At 27.9% G+C, this 20,314-nt stretch overlaps 1 protein-coding gene across 1 annotated transcript in view; it reads left to right on the top strand.

Annotated features, from left to right (window-relative positions):
* The first annotated feature begins 14,623 nt into the window (after nt 1-14,623).
* The window catches only part of LOC114130002 (galactosylgalactosylxylosylprotein 3-beta-glucuronosyltransferase S-like), a 42,395-nt gene continuing 36,704 nt past the window's right edge, over nt 14,624-20,314 (top strand). Inside the window, exon 1 of the mRNA XM_027994878.2 lies at nt 14,624-14,892. The gene's annotated coding sequence lies outside the window, so the exon portion shown is untranslated. The remainder of the gene's footprint in view (nt 14,893-20,314) is intronic.

Raw genomic sequence — 20,314 nt, forward strand, 5'->3', positions numbered from 1 at the left:
AACATTATCTATAGGTATAGGTAAAATGGGTAAGAATATAACGTTTTTAAGATGGATCTTAGTGGTAAAAATATTGTCGGGTGGCAATTCATGAGATAATAATTTATAATTTAATGTATGAAAATTTTCAACATTTTTGAGTTACCAGTTATTTAAAAAAAACTATACGTACAAGTATATATACAAGCAATATAATATTGGGTTTCAATATATTATAAGTATATTATTTAGTCATTTTATTGTTGTTATAATTATTAATTTTAATACTATTATGTTGTTTCACTACACTATTATTATTATCACACTTAGGTGTTTTAGGTATTAATCCATATTTACCTTGTAATTCATATATAAAAGATAAATATACAAGATATTTAAGTTGAGTACTAATAAGAAAATGTACATTAGTTATTTGTATTTTGCTCCTAAAGGTTTTATAACCCATTTATTATATACTTAAATTTAAAAATAACGACTATTTACAATAAAATAATTTTAGATTTTTGTTATAAATAAAAAATTACCAGTCAAAGAAACTTGAAAGTTGAAACATACACTAATTTTATTGTTTAAATTTGCCATTTTCTGTATATGATTTAATTTTAGGATATTTAGGTTATTAAAATATAAAACATCCTTTTCATCACCCAGTGGAAAATATATTCTAAATTACAGGTAACAGCCATATAAACCAAAGCGGAAGATACATTATTTTTCAGTTAACATATTTACACTGTTTGAAGGCGTGGATCCAGAACAAATTTACCATCTTGAATAAAATTTCACTAAAAACGCTATCGGCAAAACGGTATATTTTATCAGCTGCTAAAAATTGGACAAAAATATTGTTGAACTTATTCACGTGAGATGAAATATTTATTTATTTAAAAATATAAATGCGATAAATGACTATTGATAATTATTAATAATCGATGTCTTAAACATCACACTCATATACATACACCAGTGGCGTATTTAGGATTTTGTCCAGGGGGGGATATACGTTGTAAAACATAATTTCCTCGACGGCAGAGGGGAAGGTACACCAACATTATTAAACTTACGAGTAAAAAAAAGACCAAGGGGGGGATCTATCCCCCATATCCCCCCCCGTAAATACGCCACTGACATACACCTATGTCTACTTCCGTTAAGTACTTTGAACACGCATACTATTACAGTATTATAATATACGTTACAATGTGTTATATTATGATTATCAATTTATTTTATAAAAATCATACATATAATAGCATTTGACCTCAGTCGATAGGATAACCTATGTGTTGTGAGAATTTTCTTGGATCGGATCATAAGTATTTATTACGTATACGCGTTAATACGCGTGATAAAATAATATTTTAATACAATGTAGTGCGCTATATACACATATTGGCAGCGATTATGTTTTAACTGTTGTAATATAGCCATACAACGATATATAATAATATGTAATAATAAGTAATAGAATTTTGATAGCGATCGGCACACAATTAAATTTTAACGTTTTTACCGCATATAATATAATAACAATATAATATACCTATACCCAATGCGTTCAATGCGGATATGTTTGTATACCATATTACAGTTGAAACTTAAAACGAACGTGATTATCAAAGTAACCTCCATATTATTATTGTTTGTGTTTTGATGTTTTTCGAACCAAATCTGACAATATTTTAACGAGCACGTATCCACTGCAGATACCCATTTACCTATGTAATACACATGCGATGATATAATACTACGTTATTGAATGTCTATATAGTTTAATATATTTTTATAATTGATCACGTGCAGCTCTAATATATTTCTCATAATATTCGTACGATATAATTTGTTAATTGTTTTGTGTTGTCGGCCGCGAATTCACGTTGACGGAAATAGAAAAATTGTAACCCTCCCGAGTGCCATTGTAAACCACACATAATATTATGCGCATGCATTATCTGTGTAGTGTTTATACGACGTACCGAATTGCAGATGCACTGAGGTGGTAGTCAGCGATAGTCAAAATTATCGGTTTAAAGTACGTACCTGTTATATTTGGGAGCCAATTATATTATTTTGGTATATCTGTATAGATGCAAACTGCATCATACAGTATAGGTACAATACATAATATACTATATACTATATATAATATATACCTGATACATTTAAAAATCCAAAACGGTATTAAATTTTTAATTAAATCAACGAGAAATTTAGCAGTTGTGAACTACCTATATATATATAGGTAAATTTTTTACCAGCTATATCAATATTAATTCAGATAATAATAGACAATAATACAATTATATAAAACTAATATTAATATAAATAAAAATTAATTATTAATATATTAATTAATATTTTTGTAAATCAGTAAACACGCATTCAATACAGTCAATCGATAATATCATTAAATACGTGTTTATAAAAAAAAATATTTTTCAATAATGCGGCATATCCACAAGACTTCGCCGAGTTAAATAATTAAGGATATCAAAGCTATACGCTCTCGCTTTCCAAACCCCATCTTATTTACGCTTTTCCCGAGCTCTCCCAGTAGACACCCGCAGGCTCACTTTGCCTTGTACAGGATGTCATCAGCATGCATTATAATTAACGTTACTTATACTTTATACATAGGTAATATTGTTTGTTATTATATACATATACATGATATGTATTTATGAATAAATATCTGTTTATCCTTTATAGAAGGTTCAAAAACCATTGGACCGTTCAATAAGAGCTATATAAATAGATTTACTGAAATTCGGAGGGTGTTTATAGCTTATGTTTTCAACCCCTGAAGGTTACTTTAGGGTAGCACACACATGTATTTAGTATCGGCTCACAAATTAGCATTGGCTACAGGCTATACTACTATTATAATTGGTAGAAATATGGCATATACGTTTTATTACAAATATATTAAAAAAAAAACAAATCTCATTAAAATCAAATACTTAGGTATTAACAGGAATATAATGATTAATTTCGTAATTTGTTTTCTGACTTTAACATATAAAAACAAATACCAGTCTTTTAAAGATATTGGGTTTATGTTGAGTTTAAATAGCATCCGCTGAATCTATTTCCAGTTTTTTTTTTGTTTACATCATAAATATATTATCCAGCATTAAAAAGTGGAAAATCATAAATTGAATCATTATATTAATTGTTATCATTTTTATATAATATATTATAAAATCCAACTGAAGCAAAAAGAGAAAAAAATATACAGATGGATTAATTTTAACCTGAGTAATAAGCGGGGCTAGTTTTATTATAAAATATTAAAATATTATACAGCTAAATATTATGTATAATATACTACTCATATATAGCTACGCGAGACAGCTACAGGAAATACGGTCAACACGAATCTATTCCTATTATATATTTTGTGTCGTGCCACTCGGGTCCACATAATATTATAATAGTAAACTGCACGCACCGGATATATGAGAAAATATCGGTAATATTTCTAACGGTGCAGCCCGGCTGAGTTGACGGGGTTATACATCACATGCGTGCACATTACGAGTATAATATAATGTTGTACGAGACACGAGTATAATACCTACCGCACCTATATTATAATATAGTATTGTATTGTCTTGGATGACATGGCGATAATCATATATATTTTTTCGAAATCGGAAATGTGCATATAGTGCATATTATGTCGATATATATATTTGTATAAGTTTAATATGATTACACGTTTCAGTTTCGCAGACCGATGATTTTTTTTGTCCTTTCGGCTCCGATAGTGGATATAATGAGGGCTGTACTGCTGAAGACTTTATTTCTTGGATACTATTATACTATTTCAAAGACATCTTTTGCAGGTTCTCGTTTAATTATACTTGATTAATAATAATAGAAAAAATGTTTAATTCTTTGGTTCTTAATAACAGTATATTAACTGTTGTAAGCTCCAATACTTAATAGTTTAAGGGTTCCCTATATTTGCACTCCTAGATCCATCATCTATGATATAATAATGTGTCCTGTGTCCAGGTTGCAAGCAGCTTACATCGTACTCGGGCAATATTGTATTATACCTGTGGTTGCTACATACTATAAACTCGTGCAAATGCACCAGTAGCATATTATAGTATAATAAGTACATGAGTAATACAATGTACAATACAATGTGCATATTATTCAACTTATTGATACCACCGCGGAGCTGATGCTTACACAGTCGTACACGTGGGAGGCGTGTTTTAAAAATGATTTATTCCCTATAAGTTATAATCATCGTCAATCGGTGTAATATAAAATTGGAATATTGTGTATTTGTACTTAATTTATGTTAAGTACCTACTCTAAATTCGGGTATTAAAGTCTTTTTTTGCAGCGACTAATGAACATTTTTAAAACTACTAAGTTATAACTTATTAGTGTTAATATTACTAAGTAGCCAATTATGTATTTATGTAAATCTCCAAACATAATAAATATAATATCTAGTCATTTTTTTTTTTAAATTATGTACTTATTTTATAACATTACCAAATGATAATATAAAATATATATTTTAATGACAATGTTAATATGACAATTTATTGTCAAAAATAAATTATTAATATTATTGACAAGGACAAAAATAATTCATATAAGAATCAAATAAAAAAAAAAATTGTAATACAGATTATGACAATTATATATATTATATATAAAGTACACGCAAATGTATTATTATCAATTAATAATTATTAAATAAATAAACGCATTCCATTTTATAATAACAAACTAACAACTCACAATCCAAACTACTATTATCACTACCTAGCATTTTGAGTTGCACAATCGTTTCGTTGCACGGCTCACGCATTATTTTTATAATTGCAAACTGATGGTTAAGGGAGTTAAGTAACTATAAAATAAAACGTACGTTAAACTATTAAAATAATATCAATGATCCTGTGCTGCCCAACTGTATCGAGTAAAAATTAATTTTTTTCCAATTTTTTTTTTTTAATTTTCTATCTTAATAAAAAATATATGTTATGATCAAAAGTCACCCAAATGTTCCAAACGTTTTATTTCTCAGAAAATTGAGTGGAATTTTCGGACATAACGATTATTTTGCGTATTTCAATACATAAACTATGTACAGCGTTCGTTGTAGTTATTGTTTTTACTCTACTATATAATTGACAATTGTATAATGTACTAAAGTTAGTTTTTTAATTAATGTTAAATTTTCAAAGTATTTATTAAATACCTAAATACACCTATACTTAGAAATACATTTTTACGAACCCCTGTTATATTGTTTCACGAGACTATCGAATCATCGTATATTCAGTTGTACGCGGGAGGTAACTTTGTTTGTATATATTTAGCTATATAATATGATCTATCATTCAATACAACCTCGGGAGGTAATTGTATAAATATAGGCGACAGTATACCCGTATAAATAAGTATACAATAAACTTTTTTTTGTGTTTTACAACAATAGTTGGCATATTACACATTTATACACAAACTGACATAATATAGCCTAAGCATATAATTCACGCTTGCAGTAATTAAGCATATGTAATATTATAGTATGTATTAACAGTCATATCCGATTACTAAATAAATTACACTAAAAAAAAAACATTTGTGTGGTTGTAAATTTGTACCAAATAATTATAATCAAGTCTAGAGAACTTAAAGAGTTAAAAACGTCGATAATTCAAATTTTTTTTTTTATAACTTGAAAATTCCTTTACGCTCAACATTACTTGATATTTTCTCCAAGTTATAGGTACTTGAATAAAATAAAAATTCGTATAATATTAGTTTTTAATTTAACCAAGTTTTTTTTTTTAATTTTAACTTGGTAATTGATTTCAATTTTATTTTTTCTAAACAAAGACACAAATATAAAATTATTTGTTACAGTCTCAAATGTGTATTTTTTTTTCTGATACGTATCTATATACAAAAAATCATAAACGACACTGTTATTTGACAGTTGTCACATTGTTTTATTATAAAACATGTCACATTTTACTATACTTAACTTGTCTAAAAATTTTCATTAATAAGTGGTGGCCTTTTTGAGCATATTATTGTTTATGAGTAGAAACGTCTTTACTACTAAATCCAGACCAGAGGCATCACTAGTTTCATGTTACTACTGCAGGCCACATTTTGATTATTTTTATAATTTAATAAATATAACGACAAAGGGAAGCCAGTATTGGGGAACTTGTTATAAATGAGTAATTTAATTGAGGGTTATAAGAACCCTTTGAATTATAATTTAACCGCAGCTATAGGTAGCTTCAGGAATGATAGTTCAAAGAATATGTTTTAGCTGATGTATTTTACTGTTATACCACTTAAACTAAACATTACTACACAATCTTAATCATATTATAATATATTATTTTACGAAAGATTTACGGTGTATAATCATTCGGGGTTTCTAGTGTGCGAGTTACTGCAGTTGACTCAAAATGATTGAACTTAACATGTGCACATGGATGACTATAATTTATATTTAGTAAGTATTATTCCTGTACTTCCTTGTTATAACTATTTATGTTTATGGTTGTAACAGTGTTACACATCCGTGATCCGTTATACCAGAACAATTATCCTTGGAGTGGAAACAATTTTCGAAAAATAATTACTATTTATTTTAAGATACAAAACTAGAATTTTTCTATACAATATTTTGTATTTTAAAAAAAAATGTTTAGTTACTATAGATGTTTTTTATCAATACATGTTGTGTTTTGTTATTTGGCTATTATATATAGAAACGCCTTTTATAAAAATGAATACAAACTCAACTACTCAAGATCAAAAATAATTGTGCATTCGTGCGAGGTGATCAGCCTAAGAATACAATATAATATGTATTACACGGGTTATATTAACCGGCAAAGTGCAAGTATATAAAATAAAAAAATCAACGTCTGTCATTTAAAAAAAATAAATAATACAGGTTTCTAAAAACCTATACTAAAGTCAAAAGTTTATCTAGAAAAAAACTACATAAAATTGGCAATGTGCCAATATAGATGCCATTAAAAAAGAAAATATCATTACATTAGGTATACTCAGTCTATAAAGTCAAGGATGAAATAAACAGTTTTATAATATGAATAAAATTACTTTTTTTTATTGAAATAACAAGACGCATTTATATATTATATGTACTCTCGCTCTCTATAATTGTCAGCTCGTGGACCAATTACACCTTCGCTGTTTTAAATAACTATTATAGTATATAGATATTATTATTATTATTTTTTTTTTTTGCTATTAAAAATTAAAATACAATTTATTCTTGTGTAAATTGAGTTGTTTACCACCTTTTTAAACTTCGTCCTTGTTCTCGATAGTTCGATGTTTAATTACAAAGGATAATAATATGTTATTAGTATCGATTAACGATGTATAATCGTTATATGCAGTCATATGTATATTAATATGTTTGTGTCGTGAACGCGATCTCATTAGAGCCTAACTAGCTAAATATCTACACTCTACATGAAATGAAATTTGTGTTGACCATAACACATAAAGATAGACCATTTAATTTATATAAAAAATGTCTCCGTTAATATGTCCGTTTGCTGAGTTTCAGTGTTACAGAAGATATCAGAATTTCACAGTCTTTATAAATAGGTACCCGTTCAAGGAGAAATAGATCGTACTTATATCATAACTCGTTATAACACCATACTAATTATTAATTATTATAAAAATGATTTTGATTGTGTGATACAATACACAGACTGTTGGCATTAACCACGGGAGATGTATTCACTATTCGCATATTATTTGGTTTCACTTTCATATAGAGATAGGCAGATGGCCAAATAAATATTAATGAATAACTGAATAACCATAATAATCACTGTGCAGTCGAGTACTTCTTGGCCATTAAAAAAAAAAAATAATAATAATTAAAAGTTTAAAAAAAAAAATTATTTATTGTAAGGGTTTTAATCATGATTTAGTTAAACAAAATAAAAACTATTTGTGAAAGTTGTATAAAAGTAATAGTTACATTGTTGAACAGTACTATTAAAAATAACAATATAATTTATTATATACCTATAGGCATTTCACCACACCGTATACATGGAAAATATTATGGATGTAAAACTATGAAAAAATTAGGATATCTAGTATAATTTAGTTTTTTTTTATTATTGTGGTTTATAAAGCCATTATAACTTCAACAACTCGGTCGTTAACCAAATATTACAATTGCACAGACATTCATTAATAGTATTATTCTTAAATCCGAGGGTTTTGAAGAAGTTGTGAATTAAATGTGTGTTTTATTACTCTGTAAGTACTTCTTTCGTTCTATCGGATGATTGAGAATGTTTTTTTTACGGAAGCGAATAGCTAGGTTATGAAGGACTTTTATTGCAAAGGGCTAATCATATAATTGGCTGCAGTAAGATTGTTTTTATTGTGTTTATGATGTACCTATATAATAATATGTGGAGGGTTGGTTAGTCCAATTGTTAATCTTGTGCTTTGTAGTTTTATGTCTGAACAACAAGAAGTATTAGGTTAAACAAATAATTAATTGCTTTATTTAAATAGTACCTCCACGCGGAAATACATTTATAGTTCTTCACCATACAAACGTATGGCTCGAGGGTATTTAAATGAAAACCAAATTATTAACAACCAATAAGCTTATGGCTAAATAATTATCCATATTATGTAGGTATTGTTACACACAAAACACATCACCACGACTTTTACAAATTATATAGGTAGTAATAATCATATTTATAATTATAGTAAAAATAAATCTAAGTATCTATAGCAGGAATTAGACATTTAGAAAGAAATGAAAAACCATTTTGATAAGAATATAAAATATAAAAAAAAAAAAATACAAAAATTATGTAAGTACTATTATAATATATTAAAATTATATGTTGTATTTTTTTGATAAAAAATAATATTAATAATATAAAGCAATTTTGTAATTCAGGTGTAGTACTAGTAAATGATTATTTATAAATCATTATATAATAAACTTGTGGCTAATAAAATTGTATGTATTTAATATATTATTAAGGCTTTATCAATTTCAATATTATTTCTTATAGATGCTTGAACTAATGAACTAATAATTGTTTTAATGTGTTGAAAACTTTAATAAAATAATTTCAAAACACTATTAAATGCAGTAAAGTCCAAAAACCAGATCTGACAAGCGTTACTAATAAATAATTGAACGTTTGCAATTTCGCATGTACCTATGAGTTTGTTGTTTATACGGTTATATACTTTTAAGTGATAATTCAACCTCATTAATCAAAAGTTATAATAAAAATTATTGATAGACTAAGAATTATTATTTGTTATTAAAGTTCTATAATACTTTTATGAGCTTATTTTGCTTATTAGTATTATTATACATCATCATACTTTAAGTAACACACAAAATAGTACTACGCTTTTGCTTATTAATACCTGTGTATTGCGTACCCAATAATAATTATACTATTTAAATTACTCTTAAGTCGTACACAATATATCAAGTAAATACACGTATGCGATTTCACAGGTAGTGACGTCAGACGAATATGTCCAACTGTATTAATTTTCTACTGAAGTAACACACGGACATCCAACAATGGTTTTAAAAATTATACAATTGTTTGAAGAAATGAAGACACCGTGAGAAAGATAAAATTTCAATAACAAAAAAGCAATTCAATTATTTATAGGCCTTAAGATGACTATAGGCGAATTATCGTACTAAAAATAATTGAAAAATAATCTACTAATCAAAGCACGAAAGTATTAAAAATTGTGTATTTCAATATTTTATATTATTTATAATAAGTATCAACCTAGTATAGCTATAGCCATGTTCAATAGTTCAATAGTTACTCATATAATATAGTCTAGATCGTCTAAAACTACTACGTAGTTCGAAAAACGATTTTCTGTTAACCCTCATTCATGTTAGATGTTTTGAAAAAAAATAATCATACCCAATTTGTTTGTTTCAAACCAATATTTGAAAAATAAAATGTAAAAACCAATAGATATTTTAAAAACATTTTATAAAACAGCATTGGCCATTGTGGCTAACTTAAAAAATACAAAACAAAGTATTTCGATTCTACGTTGTGTGTCTGATATTCCAAGAACTCTCCACACAGAATACGCATATATTATATATATTAAATATTTAAACCTAGAATTTCTAAAAACATGCAGAAACATTAGCATCGTTAATTTTAAATTAATAAATAACGAGATCGATGATGAATTTCTACTAAACCAGATAATTCTTAAAATTAATTACGCATAACTTTTGTAATAGTCAATTATTCTATACTCCAAATTACTTTTAAGGTTACATGATACTTAATATTTTGATTTCTAGAAACAATGAAATTCTAAATAACTTATTTAAATAATCTTTGTATTATTACAAAGGTACTCAACTTGTTAATTTACCTATTCTGGCTATTCTTTATTATTATTTTGTATTATATAATTTTTAATTTTACTCCCAGTTTTAGGTTTCTACCTATAACCATTTAAATAATAATTTATACTTACCATTGTTTTATTTAAATTCATAGACATTAATAGGGAAGTTAAATAAATATTAAAATATATTGTAATGTTATTATACAGTTAACATTATTACTATGTTTTAAATTGGACATTGTCCGTATGAATTATTAATAAATAAATAAAATATATTACAATATTAAACAATACCGACTTATTGATGTAGGTACCTATTGCTTATTTACAGTAGGTGCATAATAATATTTTGATGGTTTTTGTATTTTGTTTCTAATATGCTAATGACTATTACACTAATACTAATACTATTATATTATATTATTATTGTCGGTTACACGAATACACGATAATCGGATCGCTCGACTTCTCTAATAATATTATACATCTCTTTATTATTACTAGAATATAAATTTTAAGGCCGTTCTTATACCAAAAACCAAAAAAAGTTTTCAAATAGCATGCGTTTTTTTTTTTAATTTAACGAAATATCTAGTTAAATACTTAATTTTACCATATTACAAAATTAATTCATATCTTATCTATTTAGAGTAATCTATGATCGCCACCATAAAAACATACAAATTCAATAAGACCCAAACCATAATTATTATTAGTTAGGTATTATCTACTCCTTACAGATCTATACGCAGCAATTCGTCGATATATTTTACGCGACATAATAAATTCTAATAACAATATTAATACTGTTGTCATCGTTTGCGTTACAATAATGCAATATACATTGTTATATGCTTTGTTATATACCTATTATATACGTTGCACCGTTGCAATAAATGAAGCAGATATTGTGTCGTAAATCGTAATGGTCGTATGCCATCCGTGCGATCGAGTTTGTGTACAGTCATCGCCATCGTACTTACCCACTGTATATACCACCATCGACAGTCTACGAGAAATAAATCGCAATACCTATATATAGGCACCTAAACCCATTTAATGAGATTTCCTGACGTATCTAGCGGCCCATCGACTGCCCGATGAGCAGCGTCCTATCATTCCTGCCATTAAAGTTCCGTGAAATTGGGTTCTCCGTATATTTTGTTCGCGGCGAGTGCATAAATATAATAATGTCTGCTCTGCCAAAGAAGAGACGAGAACCTAAACCTATTACTTGGCGGTAGTTCATCTAAAGTAAAATTAAAGACTATGAAAATAATCTACAAGATCTTAAAATAATATTTCTTTCCTCCATTAATTCAGTTATTGTCACTCACTATATAATTATCATTGCATCAATATTATTCTATATGTTATAGATTCTGAACGGAATGATGAATGTATTGATTCTATAATGATTTGTTTTAATTTTTTTTTATATATATAATTTAAGTATTTACATCTAATATTAAAAAAAATCTACACTAGGTAAGTTGTTCATAAGTTTTATTTCAAATAGCTATAACTCGAAACGTCATTAAGGAAACAATTTTATGAGCATCTAAATTTTAAACTTTTACAAAATTGCGTAACGATATAACGATACATCCTCAAACGATTTTAAATATTTGTTATTATTCAAAAAATATAAGTCTACTAGACTTAGAGTAGTATTAGATACTTGAAGATTTCACCAGTTATTTAGATTGTAATTTTCTTTACATAATTTAATTTTAAAAATATTTCGCTTATTTTAAGACTATTTATATGCATTTGAAATATTCGTTTTTGATTAGTTTTTTTTTTTATAAATATCGATAAAATTATTTAGGCTGAATCAAAATAATTGAATTTTTAATACAATGTTCCTCATAATTTAGTCTTACAGTGATTCAAAAATTATGAGAATATAATATAGGCACAATTTTTTTTATATTATTATTTTTTATTACATTTTACAATCATTTAAATTTAGCTTAATTTCTTTTTTATCACTTTTAAATATTATATTGCACATAAAATGCTTGTTGGTCTTTAGTATGAACACATGACTTAATAGTCTTAATTTAGCTCTGCCCTCGCAAAAACAGTGAAGATTCGTAATAACAGTTCACACTATGATGTCAAGTCTAAGAAAACTGATATGTTCTTATTTTGGAGAAGTACAAGTTATACAGTATCAGGAATGCGCTGCGAACTTATATCTTGTAAATAATTACTATACATTATTATTTATTATTATAAAGACGATCTTTATTCTTTGGTTGTGTGCAATAAAAATATAATATAGTGTTGAAATATATGTACACGGTACACCTTGTATCATATAGGTATAGGTACATAAGGTACATAATATTATTATAATCGACTTTATACGCCGTGGTTAGACGATGTGTTTTGTTCATTGTTTTAAACAAAGAAGGTGCTTTGTATATTTTAAAAATTACATTTTCAAAAATAAATAAAGAAACAATATCCGTTTTTGTTACACGAAGGCAGTGACCAAATGCATTTTATTCATATATTATAATGTATTATATATAATAACCTACGTGTAGTAGCTATATTACTTGTAATGCCTATAAATTATAATACATTATTTCATCGAGTAGCACCTCTACTCGAACTCAACGTTATAAAAATGATAGTTCATACTGGCATTCGTGTTACATACATACACAGATGATTGGTTAAAGAATATAGGGACATAGAGACACTAATGGTTGAAAGCTTAAGAGATTTAAGATCGTACGTCGCACCATCCCGGCGAATGTACCTACGTATAGTATAATATTATGGTATAAAGAATGATTCACCAAGCATACTCATTGCTCACCCCTCGTTTATGCTTTAATAATGAATTGATTTAAACTCTGATGTTTAGAACTAACCCTCTATTGAACGTACATTTGAAAAATAGAATTTTGAATAATCACAGGACATTTTTTAAATACTACAAAAAATTCTCAAGAATTTAAAAATATGGTCGTGAAGTATAAGGTATTTCAAAATTCCGAAGATTCAAATTTTGAATAACTGCATTATTGCAGATGGACAAGAAATGATGGGTATACTTGACAAATCATATTATATATTTATTACTCGTACTATACTATAGTTGTAAAATATAATATTCAATCATCAACGAAATAAAGATGACGTTGTGGATGTGGCGATGGCAGTAGAGGTGACGGCACGGTCCTCGTGAGTACACGACACGGTACCTATATAATAATAATAATAATAATAATATTAATATACCTACGCATTGTATGCTATATTGTATTTACAGCAATATACTATAATATTATATTATTTTGTCTGTTTTGGCTTTCGAGTTTATGCGAATACGTGCTAACAACAATATAGTATTATGTCGTGTCTTAGGTAGAACTATTCAAACATTTTCTTTTCTTTTTTTTATCAACTCACTCGAATGTCGCTGTAAAAAAATCTGTTCAAATACACAAGTAGGCTTACACACACACGACGCATACAATATAGTATAATAACGATTATAATTTATATTATATAATATATTAAAACGACACGATGGTTATTCGCGAGACCACATCCGTCTGCAGTTCCACGAGTATATAATATTATGTATGTGCGAATACCGACACGAGTGCAAGAAAATCGAAAAATTTACAATTTTACACGATCGTGTCGCTACATACACCTATTATTTGTACGCCTATAATATTATAAATAATACTGCTATACGAGCTACGAATAAACGATAATAAAACCGTCCACGAAACGCTTAACATGCGTCGAGTTACTATGTAATAATAAATGCATCCCGATCGGCAGCCGCCGCAATTTCAGCCGAAAATAATTCGTTGTTTCATTGTTAGATATTTTTTTTTTTTTTGTTTTTCCCAAATATCCGACCCGACGATTTCGACACCGCAATCGTCTAAACGCGATAGACGGTCTCGTCAATGCGAGATATCACGACGACGATGATTATTACGATGGTTATGATGATGATGATGATAATAATAATTGTTAGCCGCCGAGATGATTTTATAATACTATACCGCCGTCGAGCCAGTCGAATATCATTACGTCGTACCACCTACTTATGTATTATACACACACAATATAGGTACCTACCATCCTACCTATAGTACCTACTTCTACCTACCATTACCTATATACGTTTTGCGCGAGCCGGCCGGCCGTCAGTCGTTCAGTCGTACAGGTTTATTCGCGTCGTTCGGAACGGCTCACTAGGCGAGATTCGTGACGATCGTAGTATAAATATTATTACGATAATCGTTATTGTTTTTCATTATTTTAATTTTATACTCACATCCGCGTTTGTACGTTCGTTAGTGATGTCGGTGTTGTTTTCCGTCTAAACGCACACCGCGGTCCAAGTAATAAACATCATTGTTGGATTTTCGGCCGCGATATCTGACCGTCGTCTCCGGTATATAAGGGGTAAGTATGATTTGATTTATAATAATTTATATTATAATTATTATGATAAAATGCATTATGCGCGATCGATGTGGGTGCAACTACAGTGTCTATATAGACGCTACGTTTAGGACGTTGCTTGTATGGTTAAAACCGGCGAACTCGACGGTATAACAACGCGAAGCTCAACCCTATATAAAACGTTTGTCTATCTGCTTTATTGTTTATCATTCGTAAAATCGACGAATATAATAACAGTTGTATAAACTATGTTATTCCTAGTGAGTTTTTATCGTTTTTCATGAACTAAATTAAAATATACCTTGGGTATACTTTCATTTATTATTTAATGTTTTATTATCCGTAAATCATAATTAATATAAAAAAATCCTAGAATAGTAGAATACTTAATTTATTAATATACCTAGGTACTAGATATTTTTATTGGCTAAATTCGCTTAGTATTGTTTACCATTGTCGCGCATTCGACAGATCGACGAATTTATTTTAAAATATAGGTAGACGCTGAGTCGTGAATCTCGAGGAGTAGTCGGTCAATGATTAACTGATACCAACAATTATAGTTAATATAGGTGTTATATTTTTTCATCGAACATAATATTATTATCTAACGATATTTTGAGTGGTAGACCGGTGTTAGAAGAGCGTACGATAAAAATATATTAAAAACAAATAAAATAAAATTATTAGAATTCGTCGAAATGACGCATGGTGAGTGTTTTTGAGATAAATAACATTTAGCTTTGTAGATACAAATTGAAAAAAAGTAGCACCTCATGTTTACTTCGTGAGTGTGATTTTTCTGAATAATTTTATTACATCTGTGATTTTCAAAACGATTGTAGTACGCTGCTTAGCTAAAACAAAATATCCCGAATAAATGTATAATTATAAATCAATATACCTATCTAGATTCTAACGTGTTACAGTATTTCGAGTAAATAACTAAGCTCTATTCACTAACGTTTCTTGAACATATAACGATTATCATTGCTTATCATTGTTATCGTTATTCTATAATCACCTCATTCAGAATTTGGTTTCAAAATTTAGTTATCCTCGGATGCTTTTGCAGGACTTTATTAATTGTTAAGGTTCATATCACACGCACTTATTACATAAGCGTAAAAATGAGGAATATCAAATACGATTTATCACCGCCGCAGATGTACCATGCGGTGATCATGATGCTTTTATCTTATTGTATATAATGTATATATATATATATGAGTAGTGTGTATGTGATGCGTATAATCGCGGAACTATAACTATATTTATAGTGAATTTTCACAACTGGTTTTCGGCAGAGCATATTATGATGATTATAACGTGTTTAAATTTACCTTAGCGTGAGTGTGTTTATATTACATAGTACGTCCCATATAATATGCAAAGTAATAAGGTTATAAAAACGTGTGGTAGGTCCTAGAAATCAGAACATCGTGTAAAAGCGAATTTCGTGGTCGTTTGAGACAAAAAAACCAGTCCAGTTAGTCGTCATCGATATGCAGCTCCACGTCGGCGGCTACACATCAATAACATACACACACACACACGAACTTATACAATAATCCTACATATAATATTATTAAACATACGTAAAAAAAAATTTTGTGGATAGTCATTATAGGTACTTGCTGTTATACAACTCCGTTCGAATATAATATTATGTTATTGCGTAAAAGTGCCTACGGTTCTGTCTATAGCGTATACTGTTTATTAGTGTATCCACGCCAGCGCCACGTAGAACGATTTTATTTTATTACATATACATAATACGGCGTGCGTATATATATTATACAGGTAATATGGCTATATAGATAAAACTTGACCCGTAATATTATAAGGGATAGTATAGCTGATGTTTCGCTTGGACGGCAGTACCGAATTCTATTAGGTGAAATGTGCATTCGCATTTAATTATGCGTTATTTTTTGTTGGGTACATCGTAGGTACATCTCAAACCGTTCAAAATAATATATTGTTATATTATACTTATAACTACACAACTTGCTCGACTACACTGAATAAACGCAAACATAAATTTATTATCGGATATAGATTAACGAAAATATTTTATTTGTTGTCGATGTATTAAAATACATAATAATATAATATAATAATACTACGTATCAATATATTAATATTATTATCGTTCTAAATTTTTAACTACTGCATTGCCGACTGTTAGAAAAACAAGTTCAGCTCTAAAAATATTTAAAAATGTACGGTGATCACAAGGTTACTCAAATTCAAGATAGTCTATAACTTCTCTTGGGATATAATCAATTGAAAAAAAATTCCTTGGAAATTAATTAATATAATTGATAATTAACCATAGATTTTACGACAAACAAAAATTGTCAAAAATAGATCGACTAAATTTTATTTATAAATAAAAAAATACTTGAGTAATTTTTTCTTGTTAAATTAAAATCGTCTTTATTTGGAAAATAATATTTTTAATTGCTATATTGTTAATTATTACTATTTTTAAGTGTTTCGTAATAGCTTGATATAAATGTTATTTAGATCCTATTTTAAACTTAATTAATTAATTAATTATATAATAAATTAATAAACTCTGTACCACACTTTGAAGTGAGTATTGGTTACTATAAATATAAATATTTCATAGTGTAGTTTAAAAAAATTTAATTGATATATTTATTATTAACATCTACGTCCATGAATATAAAATGTTTTTCGATAAATCGCATGTTTTACACGATTTTCATCTGGAGGAGATAAAATGAAATCATAAAGGTAGGTACACATAGTCACACACAGCCTAAATAGCACGTATTGGCGTAGAATATACGTATATAGTTTAGATCTTTTCCACATTAGGAATTTAAATTTTGTTATTCTCATCCCAACGGCCAACGTCAAATTTAATAAACACAGTTGCCTGCTCGCACTACGTAATATCGAACAAAAATAAATGTTATAGTATATTATGTATACAAAATCCCATAGAGACTCTTGTACGAGGGGTCGTTAAACACACGTCGTAATATATTATACGAACATACGATAACGAACGGTTTTGTTCAATCTGTAACTACCATTCGTGCGCCGATGAAAATCTCCCAATGCGAGCGTCGGCTTAGTAATATTCCAATTATTATTGTATACCAATATAGTAATATTAGGGTCTTCGAAACGATGGTGCTTTGAAGTATGCGTGTACTATACAGACAAACAGTAAATATCCCCTGCGAAACAGAAAAAGGAGATCAAATAAAACCATCATAATATTATATATAGTGTTCGGATAACTGAAATTGAAGTTTTCCACTAGTCGTGTGATATATATTTTAGGGGTTGCGCATACGTCTATTTCGTACTACACTACAACTGCCTTAGGGCCCGTTACCGAGAAATAATAATAATAAACGCCTTCCACTGCCACCGTTGTTAGTTTATTAAATAAATATATATTATATAGTGAATTGTACGAAAATTATTATTATCGACCAAAAAACACAATCAAGTTCGGTGCACACGATTCCATAATCCAAGCCAAACAAGAGTTGTTTCTAACACTTAATATAATTATAATAATTATTAATTGTAGATACGTAGGTAATCGAGAGCGTTTAATAGTATAAATTATGTTTTGAGTACGTAACGATATACGTATACCTACTTAATATATATAATTCATATTATAATATTATATTATTCATAAAGGTAAAGGGTTTATGAATAATAGGACACTGGACAATCTGCAAATAAAAAAATGCTATGTACATATTATTTTGTAATTAGTACTTACTATATTTTTTATACATTTTGTAACATTTAAAGTTATAAATAATAATAATGGTCATAGTGAAATATATTATATTATTACAATAAGTAAATTTGTGTTACTTCCAATACAAAGTCACACATCCCTTTATTTTATTTATAAACTCAATTTTTTATCTCATATGAGTTGTTTTCATACAAATTTTTAGGTTTCGAAGTTTCAAACATTTTCCGTTGAAGATATTAGAAACTAATAACTATTCTATGGATTAAATTAGATATCTCTGATTAAATGGATAAGTGATAATTTTAAATGTATAGAATTTAATGATAATGTATGTTTAGAAAATATTTCGTAGTTGTTAGTATCTAATGTTCTAATCTAGATGACCATAATGTAGAAGTATTGTACATTTTTTTCTGCTTTTATCGTTTTCCAATTAAAGATTAAATAGGTGTTAACGTACTAAATAGTTCAAATGTACAGTGGCGTATCATAGTAGCAAAAGGACCAAATGAGGCATAGACAACAACAATAAATGTAAATAGTGTATTATTATGTACAGCGTTGTAGTTGATTATAAATTTAAACATAATGTATATGTGTAGGCATACATGAGTTATACAAGAATATTGTGAACAGGATCTAAAAACAATAAAAAATCAATAAGAAAAAAATCCTTAGAGAATATTATATAACACATTCATAATATATTGTGCATACACGTATAGGACCACTAAATTGCTTCTTCCTCAGCCCTCAAGTACAGTTTAATAATAGTTATAACTTATAAGACAGTGTTACAATTACTAACATTCAGCCTAAAAGAAACAGGAATTATAACATAAGTAATTATAATAATAACCGGTAAATTATGTTCGATCAGTTGACATCAGTTGTAATTCGAGTTGATGAAAACCCACGTGTATATAAATTCTAAGCAATTTTATAACAACAAAATTTGTTATTATTTAATAATAATATAGTAGATATATAGTATATACTGTATTGAATGATTCAACAAAAATTTACCACTTAGGTATTCCTATTTCATTCTTTTATTATTATAATTCTAATTTTTATAAAATGCTTGGATTTGTCATGTCATTTAAGGAGTGTCTGTGGCAACACAAATTTCATATTTTAAAATGAGAAGTCATAAACAATCTTTTTTACTATGAACTATCGAGCAAATTATTTACTTGAAAATTATAATTTGAATAGGTCAACATTTGAACAAGTGCCTAATTTCCGAGATAATAAACTACATTCCCATGTATTAATGATAAAAGTCCATAATATAAAGTGTAGAATACAATGTGTCCCGGGGCAAAGTGACCGGCCGCCGTCATATGAAAGTATACCTAACCTAAAATGACGAAGAAATAACCTTTAAAGTGGGGGTCTAACTTTTTTTTTTTGAGTTATGGGCAATTTAAGTTTTTTAAACCAAAAAAAACTACCACGGATTTTTTTATGTTTCTCCGAAACTTTTTAACATTTTAACATAATTTTTTTTTTGTTTCAAAGCTATTTAATTATTCTTTCAACCAACATACGCAATTAAACCAAACTCATGTAAATTATTATTATTAAATTGAAAAAATTAAATTTTTTTATCAAAAGTTGGAATTTTTAAAAATAAATCTCGAATTACTCAAAATA

Source organism: Aphis gossypii, chromosome X (genome assembly GCF_020184175.1).
Source record: "Aphis gossypii isolate Hap1 chromosome X, ASM2018417v2, whole genome shotgun sequence".
NCBI lineage: Eukaryota > Metazoa > Arthropoda > Insecta > Hemiptera > Aphididae > Aphis > Aphis gossypii.